Source organism: Protopterus annectens, chromosome 7.part0 (genome assembly GCF_019279795.1).
Source record: "Protopterus annectens isolate FY-2018-M chromosome 7.part0, PAN1.0, whole genome shotgun sequence".
Lineage (NCBI taxonomy): Eukaryota > Metazoa > Chordata > Ceratodontiformes > Protopteridae > Protopterus > Protopterus annectens.
The window spans coordinates 361,169,994-361,183,244 of record NC_056739.1 but is presented as its reverse complement, the minus strand read 5'-3'; the positions used below and the strand labels follow the sequence as shown (position 1 = coordinate 361,183,244).

At 38.9% G+C, this 13,251-nt stretch overlaps 1 protein-coding gene across 2 annotated transcripts in view; it reads left to right on the top strand.

The window, feature by feature from the left end:
- The first annotated feature begins 494 nt into the window (after positions 1-494).
- LOC122806466 (opticin-like) overlaps positions 495-13,251 on the top strand; it is a 264,467-nt gene continuing 251,710 nt past the window's right edge. The window contains exon 1 of one of the 2 annotated variants that reach the window (XM_044076931.1): positions 495-861. The gene's annotated coding sequence lies outside the window, so the exon portion shown is untranslated. The remainder of the gene's footprint in view (positions 862-13,251) is intronic. The other variant, XM_044076932.1, reaches the window with a different exon arrangement.

Here is a 13,251-nt window from a genome sequence, read left to right as displayed (position 1 = left end):
CAATTAATGTTTACATCATTTTACTGCTGAGTCTATACAAAGCCAACCAGTGACCAAAACAGAATACATGAAATGTGATTCAAATCCTACACACACACACACACACACACACACACACACACACACACACACACACACACACACACACACACACACACACACGACACTTCCACCTGAACTCTGAATAAGTATAATATGTTCTTTGTTGTCTGAAACAGACACACCTTGTGAAATTTTAGAAATTTAAATGCCTGCCAGCCAGATTTTTCTTAGAATACAAAGAATTTTAGACAGGTGTTATTTTTTCCATTACTGGACTATGGTTTCACAGTGTTTGTAATTAAGAAAGCACACTTGTGGGTTTTACAGGCAGTTAATCTGAAAGCTTATTAGAATGTCTGCCAGTCAAATTATGTGTCTGCCCTTTTCATGATTAACACTACATGCAGAACTCCAATACAGGAAGGCATCTGGGACATCAGATGGAGAAGCTGAAATGAGAAGTAATGCAAAAAATTTGCCAAGTCTGTTTCTGCTGTGAAGAATGTCTGCTCACTTCCATCTGAAGCACAAAAGAACTAATAAATTCCATAAAGGGTCTTGGAGAGATTAACAGAGCATGCAGGACCTGGAGGGGGGCCTCAGAGAAAAAAGTGACAGCTGGAATAATTAGCCCTGATTGTAAAGTCTCACCTCCCCCCACTTTTCAACACCCCCTTGGCTGTCTGGTCATGTCATTCAATACATTCTCACACAGGCACACTCATGCATACACAGAGAGTTAGACTAACCTTTTAAATCCTGCATAACGAATTTTAAGCACAAGCACGAATTTCACAACTTCAGCAGCAGTACTTGGGGGTGAGTAATGTTTTCCTTTTGCTTATATATTTTATATGAAATCTAAACTGCAGTAAATGGAACCTGATGATTAAGGCTGGATTTCCATTGTCTTTCTTTGTCTGTCTCGCAGATAATTTGTTCTTTATAGACATTTTGATTTATGCCTTTCTTAGGCTATATGCCTCTTTTTTTTTCTGGAAATTTGGAACATTCAACCACAAAAGTTTCTAAATGTATTAATTCTAGAGTATGGTGACAGATATGTTTCGCCTTTTATGCATGGTCCTGCTGTGACTTTCTTAAAGTGGAGACCTGATCTGTGACACATTTAGGACCAAAGCTTTATGAGGAGTGCAATCTGGGTTTTCACACGAGCTACATAGACTGGATTCAAGAGCTCAAGAATGTAACAGCTACAGTAGACGTTATTCAGAAATTGTTCACACAGAGAAAAGTCATCTAGAAGTCAGTTTTAGAATTACAGAAATAAAGTTATATTTGAATTTGAATTGTTGAAATATAACACTAGGACAACCATTTCATAATGTCCTGCAAGAGCAGTTTGCTGAAATCAAGAATTGTCTCAGTCATTTTAAAAACTGGAAAGAAGGGAATATTTCTAATATTTATTTTGTGACTAATTTCTTAATTAAACCAACTTACCAAGGTGCAGTTTTGTAGCCACTGACAGTAGCAAACATCCCTACCTGCCATGTGCTCCCTCACACACACTGTAAATTTCATCTTTTTATTTCATGTCATTTATTGTCACTTGGGAAATATACATTTTTTTATCTTTTATGTTTTTTTTTACCAGTAGTTTTTATGTTTTGGGTGGACAAATAAATTGACTGAAAGTATGTATTTTTAATAATACTTAGTGTAATCATATTTATATAAGTATAATGAACACTTTTTTTAGTATTTGGTATGAACTGAGGTTTTTAACCCAAGATATTTGTACTGTTTGCCATCAAGTTTGTTTTTAATGATTTTGTACCCCTGTTGCTGATGTTTTGGCGTGAGATACCTCAAAACTAAACAAAAACAAAAAATTTCACAAGGCATAGTCAGCTAATATCCAAATTATTTTTGCTTCTGCATGGTAAGGAATACCTTTTGAAAGGGAACTGCACAGGATGGGTTACACTTTTGACCCAAAACACCAGAAACATTAATGAATTTCACTGTTTTGTGACATGGTTTTTACTATTCTGTCTGAACTGGGTTATACTTTCCAACCTTATGGATTTCAAGTGAGCACCAACAGCCCAAAAGGGATATTTTATTTATTTTATTTTTATTTTACATTTGTTTACCGGGATAGTCTGATTGGACACAGGTCCATTTACAGCGAGGCCCGGGGAGAAAAACTCCATACATTTTAGTTCCAGTTTATAATAAGTTCACAAATCAAATATTCAGACATAGATTATGTACAATTTTTGATAAGTTTAGAATATTACAATAAGTTTAAGCCTCAGATGATCAGACATAGATTATGTACAATGTATGATAAGTTCAGCACTTCAAATGTTCAGGTATAGATTATGTACAGTTCACAATAAAGTTCAGCAGATTGAAATAAATTGTTGTACAGTGTCAAACAATATACTATATATATATATATATATATCAGACAGTGAGAGTAGAAATTGTGGTCACAAGAGATATGTTTGAATGTTATATGATGCATGGGCATATCCATTTATTCATGAGGTAGACTTTTAGAGAGCTTTTAAAGATATTGGACGATGTAGCAGAGGTAAGATTAGGGGGAAGGTTATTCCAGTTTCTTGCTATGCTGTGAGAGAATAGGGCTTGTCCTGCATAGTTATTGGATTTGGTGATAGACAGCAGTGTTTTTTCTGAAGAGCGTAGGGGACGATTTGATGTGTGCTTGGTTACTAACTGACTAAGAGATGGGGTTTTGAGTGGATAGTTCAAAATATTGCAGGCAATTGTTAGTTGATTATAGCTGATTAGCTGGGGTAGTTCTAGCCATTGCAGTTTATGTAGTGCATGACAGTGGTGTGATTTGTAGTTGGATTTAGAAGTGAATCTGGCAATTTTATTGTAGCATGACTGAAGTTGTTCAAGGTCCTGTTTTCTTATGTGTGTAAGGATTGGAGCGGCGTACATTAGAGTAGATAGAAGGTGTGTTTGGGCAAGTGTCACGTGTGCTTGGTCACTTAGGAATTTTTTTGTGTCTATATAGTATCCAAAATTTTTTGTGGACCTTTTTTATGGTTTGTGCTATATGTACATCAAACAGTAGTTTGTTGTCTATTTCCACACCAAGGAGTTTGGTATGGTTTGTGGGTAAGATGTTGATACCATTTTTGGCAGTGATTGTAAAAGGTTGATTGATAGATTTAGATTTGCTAGGTGTGAAAATGAGTAGTTTGGTTTTGTTGGGATTAAGGATTAGTTGTATCTTGGTAATCCAGTTTTCTACTGAGATGAAGGAGTCTTGAGTAAGTTTTTGAAGGGTTGTGAGTGATGATGCAGAGCAGATGAGAATGGAGTCATATGCGTATTGTATGAGTGAGGCATTTTGGGTAGAGGTCTGGAAGCTATTAGTGAAAATGGAAAAAAAGTAGTTGTCCTAATATTGAACCCTGTGGGACTCCTATGGTTGTTGGTAGTAGTGGTGATAGTGTATTCTGCCACTGAATAGACTGCTGTCTGTCTGATAAGTAGCATTTAAATCATGCAATAGTGGAAGGGGCAAAGCATAGGGAGGACATGGAGTCCAGTAGCATGGTGTGTGACACCATGTCAAATGCCTTGGATAAGTCAAGAAATATTGCCGATACAAAATTGTTGTTATTTCTGTGATGGTTCACTATATTTGTAAAGGTCAGAAGAGCGGTAGTAGTGCTATGGTGTTGTCGGAAGCCGTGTTGAGTGGGTGACAGTAGGTTGTTAGAGTTTAGGAATTGCACAATTTGGGAGTGTATACATCTTTCAAGTATTTTGGATAAGGGGGATAGGATGGCTATTGGTCGGCAGTTGGAGAACTCATAACAGTTTCCTCCTTTGTGAAGAGGGATGATGTTAGATACTTTCCATAGTTTAGGGATGTAGGCTTCCTGTATGGAGCAGTTTATTAGGATGGGTACTGGGTATAGGAGGGAGTCAGCTGTCATTTTTAGGAAATCAGCAGGTAGGCTGTCTGCAGCAAGGGTGGTGGATTTGAGTTTTTGTAGGAGTTTTTTAATAATACTGGTGGGGACAGGAGAGAGTGTGAGAGAGGGGATATTGTTGAGGGGCTTGCTAGGTGGGTTTGGGTGGTAGGTTTTGGGGATCTGAGAGAACAGTGATATAATTGTTTGAGTGAAGTGTTGGTTAAATTGGGATGCAATGTCTGTGGTATTATTATTGGTGGTGGGAGTTGGGGTGGATATTTTCCCAGGGTTGAGTAGGGAGTTGATGGAATTCCAGAATGTGTGTGGATCTCTTGTGTGCTTGGTTTGGCTGGTGAGGAAATAGTTTTATTTATCGAGTATGGTTTGTCTTATAGGTTCATAGGTTGGTACTGGGCTATCTGCCCGAAGGCATATATTAGCCCAGCCATGTTGTGCGGTATTCACCGCCCCATTAGTAGTTCCCTAGACCCTTGTACTAGCAGCTAGTACCCTTGGCCCCTATCTAGCAGTATTGTTGGTGTGATCCCCGGTGTGAACTTTCTGTTACCCATCCACTTATCAAGGTTCCTCTTGAAGAGTGATAGTGAGGGGCTCTGTCTTATGTAGATCGGGACCCTGTTCCATAGCAAGGGAAGTCTCTGCAAAGGGAATCTATCCCTCCAGCATGTTCTATTCATTGTTGTGTTGAGGTTTATATCCCTAGAGTGTGTAGCTCGTGTAGATTTGGTTTTGCTAAGATGGACCATGTTTAACAATTCTGGGTTGGACATAACTCTGTACATTAGACAGAGATCGCCTCTGAGAAAGTGGTATGCAACAGAGAACAGTCTTAGCTTTTTCAATCGTGCTGCGAACGGCAACTGTTTGAGGCCAGTAATCCTCTTGGTTAGGTACCTCTGTGGTCTCTCCAGCTGCTGGAGATGTCTAGCCAAGTACATTCCAATTGGTGCATTGTACTCAATAATGGCTCTAATGAGGGAAGAGTAGAGGGGCACCATTACATCCTTAGATCTTGATGCGAACCCTTTCTTGATCAGATGGGTCACGTAGAAGGATTTTCTAACCACTTTGGCAACATGGTTATCAAAGGAAAGCTGACTATCTACTTGGATCCCTAGATCCCTTATTTTTTCTTCAGCTTACAGAGGATTACCTCCTACATTGTAGTTTGCAGGTACTCTGTTTTTTCCAAAGGGGATTACTATGCATTTTTTTGCATTTAGCTTGAGACCATGGCTTTGACACCATGCATCAGTCTCATTTAGGCCCTTCTGGACGATCTCCATGTCAGCTGGAGACTCTGTTATAGCACCCAGTTTGCAGTTGTCCGCAAACTTAGTCAGCCACAGCCCTTCCGTGCTTGCCTGTACTTCTGAGAAGTATATGCCAAACATGAGGGGCCATAGGACAGAGCCCTGAGGCACACCACTCATTACTGGTCTGGATTTGGACATAGATCCCGCTACTCTTACTTTATGGGATCTGTCTGAGAGCCAGTTTGTGATCCATCTTGTGACGTAAGGGTTTATGCCCAGGCTGGTGAGCTTATCAATAATACCTGAATGGGGAATGGTATCAAATGCTTTAGCAAGGTCAAGGTAAGCCGTGTGTACTTCCTTTCCCTTATCTATAGCCTGAGTGTCTTTTTGCTTGGTTTTTTAGTTTTTGGTAGTTTTGTTTGGTTAGGTTGGTATTGTCTTTTTTCCAGGATCTCCATGCTCTATCTCTGGCTTTTAGTAGGGCTTTTGTGTCCCTGCTTAACCATGGCACATACTTTGCCTTGACTCTAATCTTTCTAATGGGTGCAGCTGAGTTGAGGATGCTAGTGAAAGTGTTGTTGAAGTAGTCTATGGCTTGGTCTAAGTCTAGTGTTAGTAGTGGATTCCAATTACAGTGTTTTAGGGTGTGGTTTAGTTCCTGTGTATTTAGTTTTCTTTTATCTCTGACTTGTCTAAAGATAGTTGGGTTGGTTATGTTGGAGCGTTTTCACAAGAGGTATGTAGTGAGGTGGTCAATCAGGGTGTCTGGTAGACATCCAGTGTGATAGTAATATTTTGGGTAGTTTACTAGTGTCCAGTCTAAGATCGATTGCTTGTGTGATCTTTTGTCTACTCTAGTAGGTTCTTGAATGAGCTGGGTAAAGCCAAAGAGATTAATATGGTTGGTGGGGTTGTTGGAGTTGCAGACTAACCAGTTTGTGTTCAAGTCACCTAAGGGAATGGTTTCATTGGGAAGTTTGACTGAGATCCATTGTAATAATTCATCTATGGTGGAAGAGTTGTTGCCTGAGGGAATGTAACTATAGATTATGTTGATTTTCTTTGTATTGTTTATGGCTAGAGTTGAGATTATGGTTTCTGAATTTTGAAATGCAGGGGGTGGGATTTCTAGGGTTTTACTTTGAGTGTGTTTTTAAAGAGTATGGCTACTCCTCCTCCCTTTTTGTTTGACCTGTCCTGCCTAATAATGTTATATCCTGGTGGTAGAATTTCTTCATTTTGGATGGTAGGTTTTAGCCAGGTTTCAGTGATAGTTTGTATATCTGGGGAGTAGTGTGTTATGAAGGCTTGGAAATCAGGACATTTGTTTGTCAGACTTCTGGTATTTATGTTAATGATTAGTAGGTCTGACTTTTGTTTGGGTGGGAGTAGGGGGTTGTTTGGTCCTGGATTTGGGTGGATGTCTCCTGATATGAGCAATTTTGTTGTGATCAGTAATATGTGTTTTATATTTTGTGTTGTTTTTATGTGGTATTTAACTGATATCTTAAAGGTATGCGTTGTTGTTAGTTGTGTTTTGTAGATATATAACATTAGGCTGCTTTGAAATAGAGTAGCTGTAATGGGGAAATGTGTGTGAATGTTTGGTTTAGTGTATGCTTGCGTTGATTGGTGAATTGTATTATGTAGTGAGGTGACAGAATGAGTGGATGTGGAATATGTTAAAGTTATCAGCGCTAATAGTAGGCCTCCTAAGGTGGTTTTCATTTTGTTTTACCTAGTATTGTAGGAAGATGTGAGAGTAGGAGGCAGGTATAAGTAAAGGTGGGTGTGGTGATGAAGTGAGAGGCTAGGGGTGTGTCAGGTAATTGGTAATTGGAATGAGAGTGTGTAGGAGAGGAGATTGGTTGTTTTTGGTTGGGGGTGTGGATTGGATAAATAAATGTAGAGGTGCTAGTGGTGGGTGAGATTTTGGGGTAGGGTAGGGGCACGGAGTGAGCCCGAAGGGTGAACAGAGCCGGGCAGAGCCAGGAAGTGGTGTATCAGAGATCAATCAGTTTATTCAGTGAGTTTGTGCACTGGACAAATCTCCCAGGTAGGTAGTAATTTTCTTTTGGGAACACTATTTATAGTGCTACAATCCTGTCCATGTTCTGGGATAGATTCCACTTACAGAATTAGCTAAGGGGAGTTTAATAGTTACTTTTTTACAGAAGTTGATTCTTATTTTATACATTTGAATACTGGAGCTTAGATTTTCTCGTTGTTAATGAGCAAGGAGATTTTAAGCTCTGTTTTGATGCCACCTAGTGGCGTAGAAGTAGAATATCCATTAAATGTACTAGTGTACATTGTTTTACACTAGGAAAAAAAGAAACTAAGTTGGGTGTGGGGGGGTGGTGGACACCCTCATGGTAGTTCCGCGAGAGTGCCGGTCCTCTTACAGACTTCTATGTCTAAACTATTTAAAAAACAAAAACTATTAATCAAACAGGCCGTAGGCTGTAACCTACACTGTGCATTTGAGGATGCTTCCTTGTTGTCTAGTACTTTGGGAGCTTGTTAGGTCTACTCTGTGCATATTTGTAGAGTTTCCAAGTGGGGGGAACAGCTCAAAATAAAAAAATGAGTTTTCAGGACTGTGCATTTGACGATGCTTCCTTGTTGTTCAGTACTTTGGGAGTTTGTTAGGACTACTCTGTGAGTATTTGTAGAGTTTCCAAGTGGGAGGAACAGCTCAAAATAAAAAACGAGCTTTCAGGACTGTGCGTTTGAGGATGCTTCTTTGTTGTCCAGTACTTTGGGAGCTTGTTAGGATTACTCTGTGCATATTTGTAGAGTTTTCAAGTTGGGGGAACAGATCAAAATAAAAAACGAGCTTTCAGGACTGTGTGTTTGAGGATGCTTCCTTGTTGTCCAGTACATTGGGAGCTTGTTAGGACTACTCTGTGAGTATTTGTAGTTTCCAAGTGGGGGAACAGCTCAAAATAGAAAATGAGCTTTCAGAACTGTGCATTTGAGGATGCTTTCTTGTTGTCCAGTACTTTGGGAGCTTGTTCGGACTACTCTGTGCATATTTGTAGAGTTTCCAAGTGGAGGGAACAGCTCAACATAAAAAACGAGCTTTCAGGACTGTGCATTTGAGGATGCTTCCTTGCTATCCAGTACTTTGGGAGCTTGTTAGGACAACTCTGTGTGTATTTGTAGAGTTTCCAAGTGGAGGGAACAGCTCAAAATTAAAAACAAGGTTTCAGGACTGTGCATTTGAGGATGCTTCCTTGTTGTCCAGTACTTTGGGAGCTTTTTAGGACTACTCTGTGTGTATTTGTAGAGTTTCCAAGTGGGGGGAACAGCTCAAAATAAAAAATGAGCTTTCAGGACTGTGCGTTTGAGGATGCTTCCTTGTTGTCCAGTACTTTGGGAGCTTGTTAGGAATACTCTGTGCATATTTGTAGAGTTTCCAAGTGTGGTGAACAGCTCAAAATTAAAAATGAACTTTCTGGACTGTACGTTTGAGGATGCTTCCTTGTTGTCCAGTACTTTGGGAGCTTGTTAGGACTACACTGTGAGTATTTCTAGAGTTTCCAAGTGGGAGGAACAGCTCAAAATAAAAAACGAGTTTTCAGGACTGTGCATTTGAGGATGCTTCCTTGTTGTCCAGTACTTTGGGAGCTTGTTAGGACTACTCTGTGCGTATTTGTAGAGTTTTCAAGTTGGGGGAACAGATCAAAATAAAAAACGAGTTTTCAGGACTGTGCGTTTGAGGATGCTTCCTTGTTGTCCAGTACATTGGGAGCTTGTTAGGACTACTCTGTGAGTATTTGTAGAGTTTCTAAGTGGGAGGAACAGCTCAAAATAAAAAAACGAGCTTTCAGGACTGTGCGTTTGAGGATGCTTCCTTGCTGTCCAGTACTTTGGGAGCTTTTCTTAGGACTACTCTGTGTGTATTTGTAGAGTTTTCAAGTGGAAGGAACAGCTCAAAATAAAAAACGAGCTTTCAGGATTGTACGTTTGAGGATGCTTTCTTGTTGTCCAGTACTTTGGGAGCTTGTTAGGACTACTCTGTGAGTATTTGTAGAGTTTCCAAGTGGGGGGAACAGCTCAAAATAAAAAAACAGCTTTCAGGACTGTGCATTTGAGGATGCTTCCTTGTTGTCCAGTACTTTGGGAGCTTGTTAGGACTACTCTGTGCGTATTTGTAGAGTTTCCAAGTGGGGGGAACAGGTCAAAATAAAAAACGAGCTTTCAGGACTGTGAGTTTGAGGATGCTTCCTTCTGTGTGTATTTGTAGCGTTTCCAAGTGGGGGGAACAGGTCAAAATAAAAAACGAGCTTTCAGTACTGCGAGGTTGAGGATGCTTCCTTGATGTCCAGTACTTTGGGAGCTTGTTAGGACTACTCTGTGCATATTTGTAGAGTTTCCAAGTGGGGAGAATAGCTCAAAATAAAAAAAAAAATTAGCTTTCAGGAAGCAGCACACCACGTGGAATGACTGAGGGGATGTCTTGGTTAGAGATAATAGGATTTAGGATATGATGATGTTTGTGATCATACTCTATCATGATTGCAATTTCTTTTGCTAAAATATTTTTATAAGTTTTAGTGCTTTTCTGCTTAAATAAATATGTAAGATTTTTTTGTTTTAATAACTGCTTATACTAGTTACCAGCTATTTTCCTTTGTTACACATTATATTCAAGTGCAGTTGATTATTTTAAATGGTCGTTTGCATAATTTCTTCCAAGTTTCCTAGTCCACAGTCTACTTGCTCTCATCTACCTCCACCCCTATAATTTAAAAAATCAAGCTCATAGCTTTTCTTTTATATTCTCCCAACAAAATATCAATCTTCCACTGACACACAATCACTTTTTAAGTCCATCTTCTATAATCTGTGTGCCATTATGCGACCATGATCAAATACTCCTCTTTCATTACACTAAACAGGAACCACATCCACTTATCACCTTGTTCATAAATTTCTAACCACATGTTTTGATCTCATGTCCACAGGTTGCTCACTTTCTCATGTTCTATCATGTATGGAGCTGGTCAACATTTTATTACTCAGTATCAAAGCACTCCCAGCTCTTGTGTTTACCTTCTCATTACAGCCCCTATGGCATAAGGGATAAATTGTGCAAGATTTGCATATACCCTGTCCCACAGTGGTCCCATCACACTTAGCTGGTAAAATATTACAAAAAAAAAACACACTTTCTGATAATCTTTATTTCACATGGCTTCTCCCCAGTGGGACCCTCTACATCTCTGATTCTAAGGAGGAGAGCTTTCTGCTTAGTGATCATGCCCAGAAAGGATTGTTTGCCAATTTGTGCAGCCAGTAATTACCTCTTCTTCTCTTTCCAAAGTCAGGATAGTACAGAGCCTAATAAATTATTGCCTCATTTTAGCAGACACAATGAAATTCTAAATGGACATAACCCCATATGCTTATAAAGGTTGGCATCTTTTCGGTTCCACAAGCCTCATCATGAAGAACACCATTGCCTACTATTATGTTCTTATGTCATTGCTGAAGACTACAGAATACCACATACTTTGATAGCTTCCTCTTAGAAACAGAACAACCAATGGTTTGTGGGTTAGAATTAGATGCTATTGCTGTACTTACAAAATGTACTTCTAGATGGCCTGCTGGCACATTTATTTATTCAAGGTGCGTAATCTGGACCCATGGGCCCTTTTTCAGACATAGCATAGAAGTACAAGATTAAATATACAGCAACACGAGATAACAATAATTTTACAGTTCACACATGCTGGACATTAGCTACTGTACCGCAAGCTAGTGATCTCCTCCATATGTTTATTCAGTCGACATTGAAGTCAAAGTAAACTTTATTGTCGATCAGATATTCACAGCAGTGCAAGCTGAACAAAATTATGTTGCTTTGGTCCCAGTGCAAGACATAACAATGAACACATGGTCTGAATGACAGTAAAACTAATGCACACACAGTAATAATTAAAATATTAACAATATAATAAATTACCACAATTGGACAGGAAAACATCAGACGATATTATACTAGTAGACATTGCAAGACTATGGCTTTACATTGTGATTGCTCAGAATCTGAGCCTAGAGTTAACAATAAAAATGGATTAACAATTCACACAGTCACACATAGTTTATTTTAGAAAATAATCAGACTGGTTTTAAACTGCCTGTAGGCAGAAACATTTTTTATTGACAGGTCCCCAGAATTAAAAGGTGTTTCAGGAAACAATACAAAGACTATAGGAGCACACCAAAGTGACATAGTTTGAAGAGGAAATGAGCAAAGGTGGTGCAAAATTCCCAAAACAGAATTCTGCAGCTTGGGGCAGTAGAACAAGAATTACTCATATTTTTTTTCAAATTGCTAACACTGTAAATAGGTACAAGCGCCCTTGAAAAGTAATACATCCAAGCAAAGATAAAGACATCTAATTAGCATGAATTGTGAATACCAAATAGCAAACAAATCTTCCCATGTCCAGTAGGAATGTGTGATACTACTCAGAGACACATTTAGAAAAAGAGAAATCAGGACCCTCCATATGTTTTGGGACTGTAACAATCTTAGACTTGTTTGGCAGGGGGTAGTTATAGAATGGGAGGCTATTTTCAACAAAAAGATGCCTAAAAATGCCCATTTTTACTCTGGAGGATAGGCAGACAAAGAGAAAGATAGAAGCAATCTCAAAACTTCTTTTAATGGCAGGATGGTGTAGGACTGTTATTGCCAAATAGTGGAAGGGTCACCTATAATCGAATGAGTCCATGATTGAGCTCCACAATCTAAAAACTTGTAGTGGCATCATTTTTGGCTCACCCCTGTCGGTCCTGCAAAGTTAAAATCAGAAAGTTATGGATGAAGGTAGTCCATTTTATCTTGACAAGGTACCTGCTTATCAATGTACTTAATATGGTTTTACTGATTTATGTCACTTACTATAGGATGCATTTCATTCTTTTTTCTCATTTATGGGCAGTAAATGTTGCTGCCATGATGATCTCAAGATTGCTATGCTGAGTTTGTCATTTTGTAAAATTGCATACTTTTGCTTCATTTTTGGAATACAATATAAAAACAGTGGATGACAAAATGATGTTAAAATATAGCACATTATCTAAGAGACTGTAAAAGATTTAGACTTTAATGAATTGTATTGAAAAATTCTAACACATAAGGTCATTTATTTTTGCTTCAGAAAAAGAAGATATAAGACATGTATCCTCTTTCTTTAAATTATTTATGCCAAGTACGTTGATTATATAGCTTTTGTGCACTAGACAGCTTCAAAAATCACATACAATGAAGGGGATTCAGAAAATTGTGCGAAGAATTAACCAATTAAAAAAATAGGGATATATCTCTAATAAGGTACAGCACATGTATATCTCAAAATATTGAAAGTTCGAATTTCAGTATATTGAAACCATAAATTCGAATCCACAAAACACAGACAGCCCAAAACTGCAAAACTTCAAATCGTGAACACACACCATACACCACACCACACATACACCACAATACCCACACTACAAAAACGAAAAACACACACAAATATAACTCCACACATCTACAAACCTACACTACATATAAGCAGGGGGGCAAGCCCTCCTGCACCCCCACAACCCCCCTGCTTATATATACTAACTCTGATATCGCACAAACAGAAAAAGACAGTACACTCACACCCTGACATTCTACAGTCCCTTGCACATACATACACACACACACACACACACACACACACACACACACACACACACACACACACACACACACACACACACACACACACACACACACACACACACACACACACACACACACACACACACACACACACACACACACACACACACACACACACACACACACACACACACACAAATCACACATATACAAACACCACCACATCCAACACTTAAATACTCATACTTTTACCTGCCTACCCTAACCCACACGTACAACTTACAAGCAGACTCACAAACACTCAAACACCTACCCAAAACCCTTA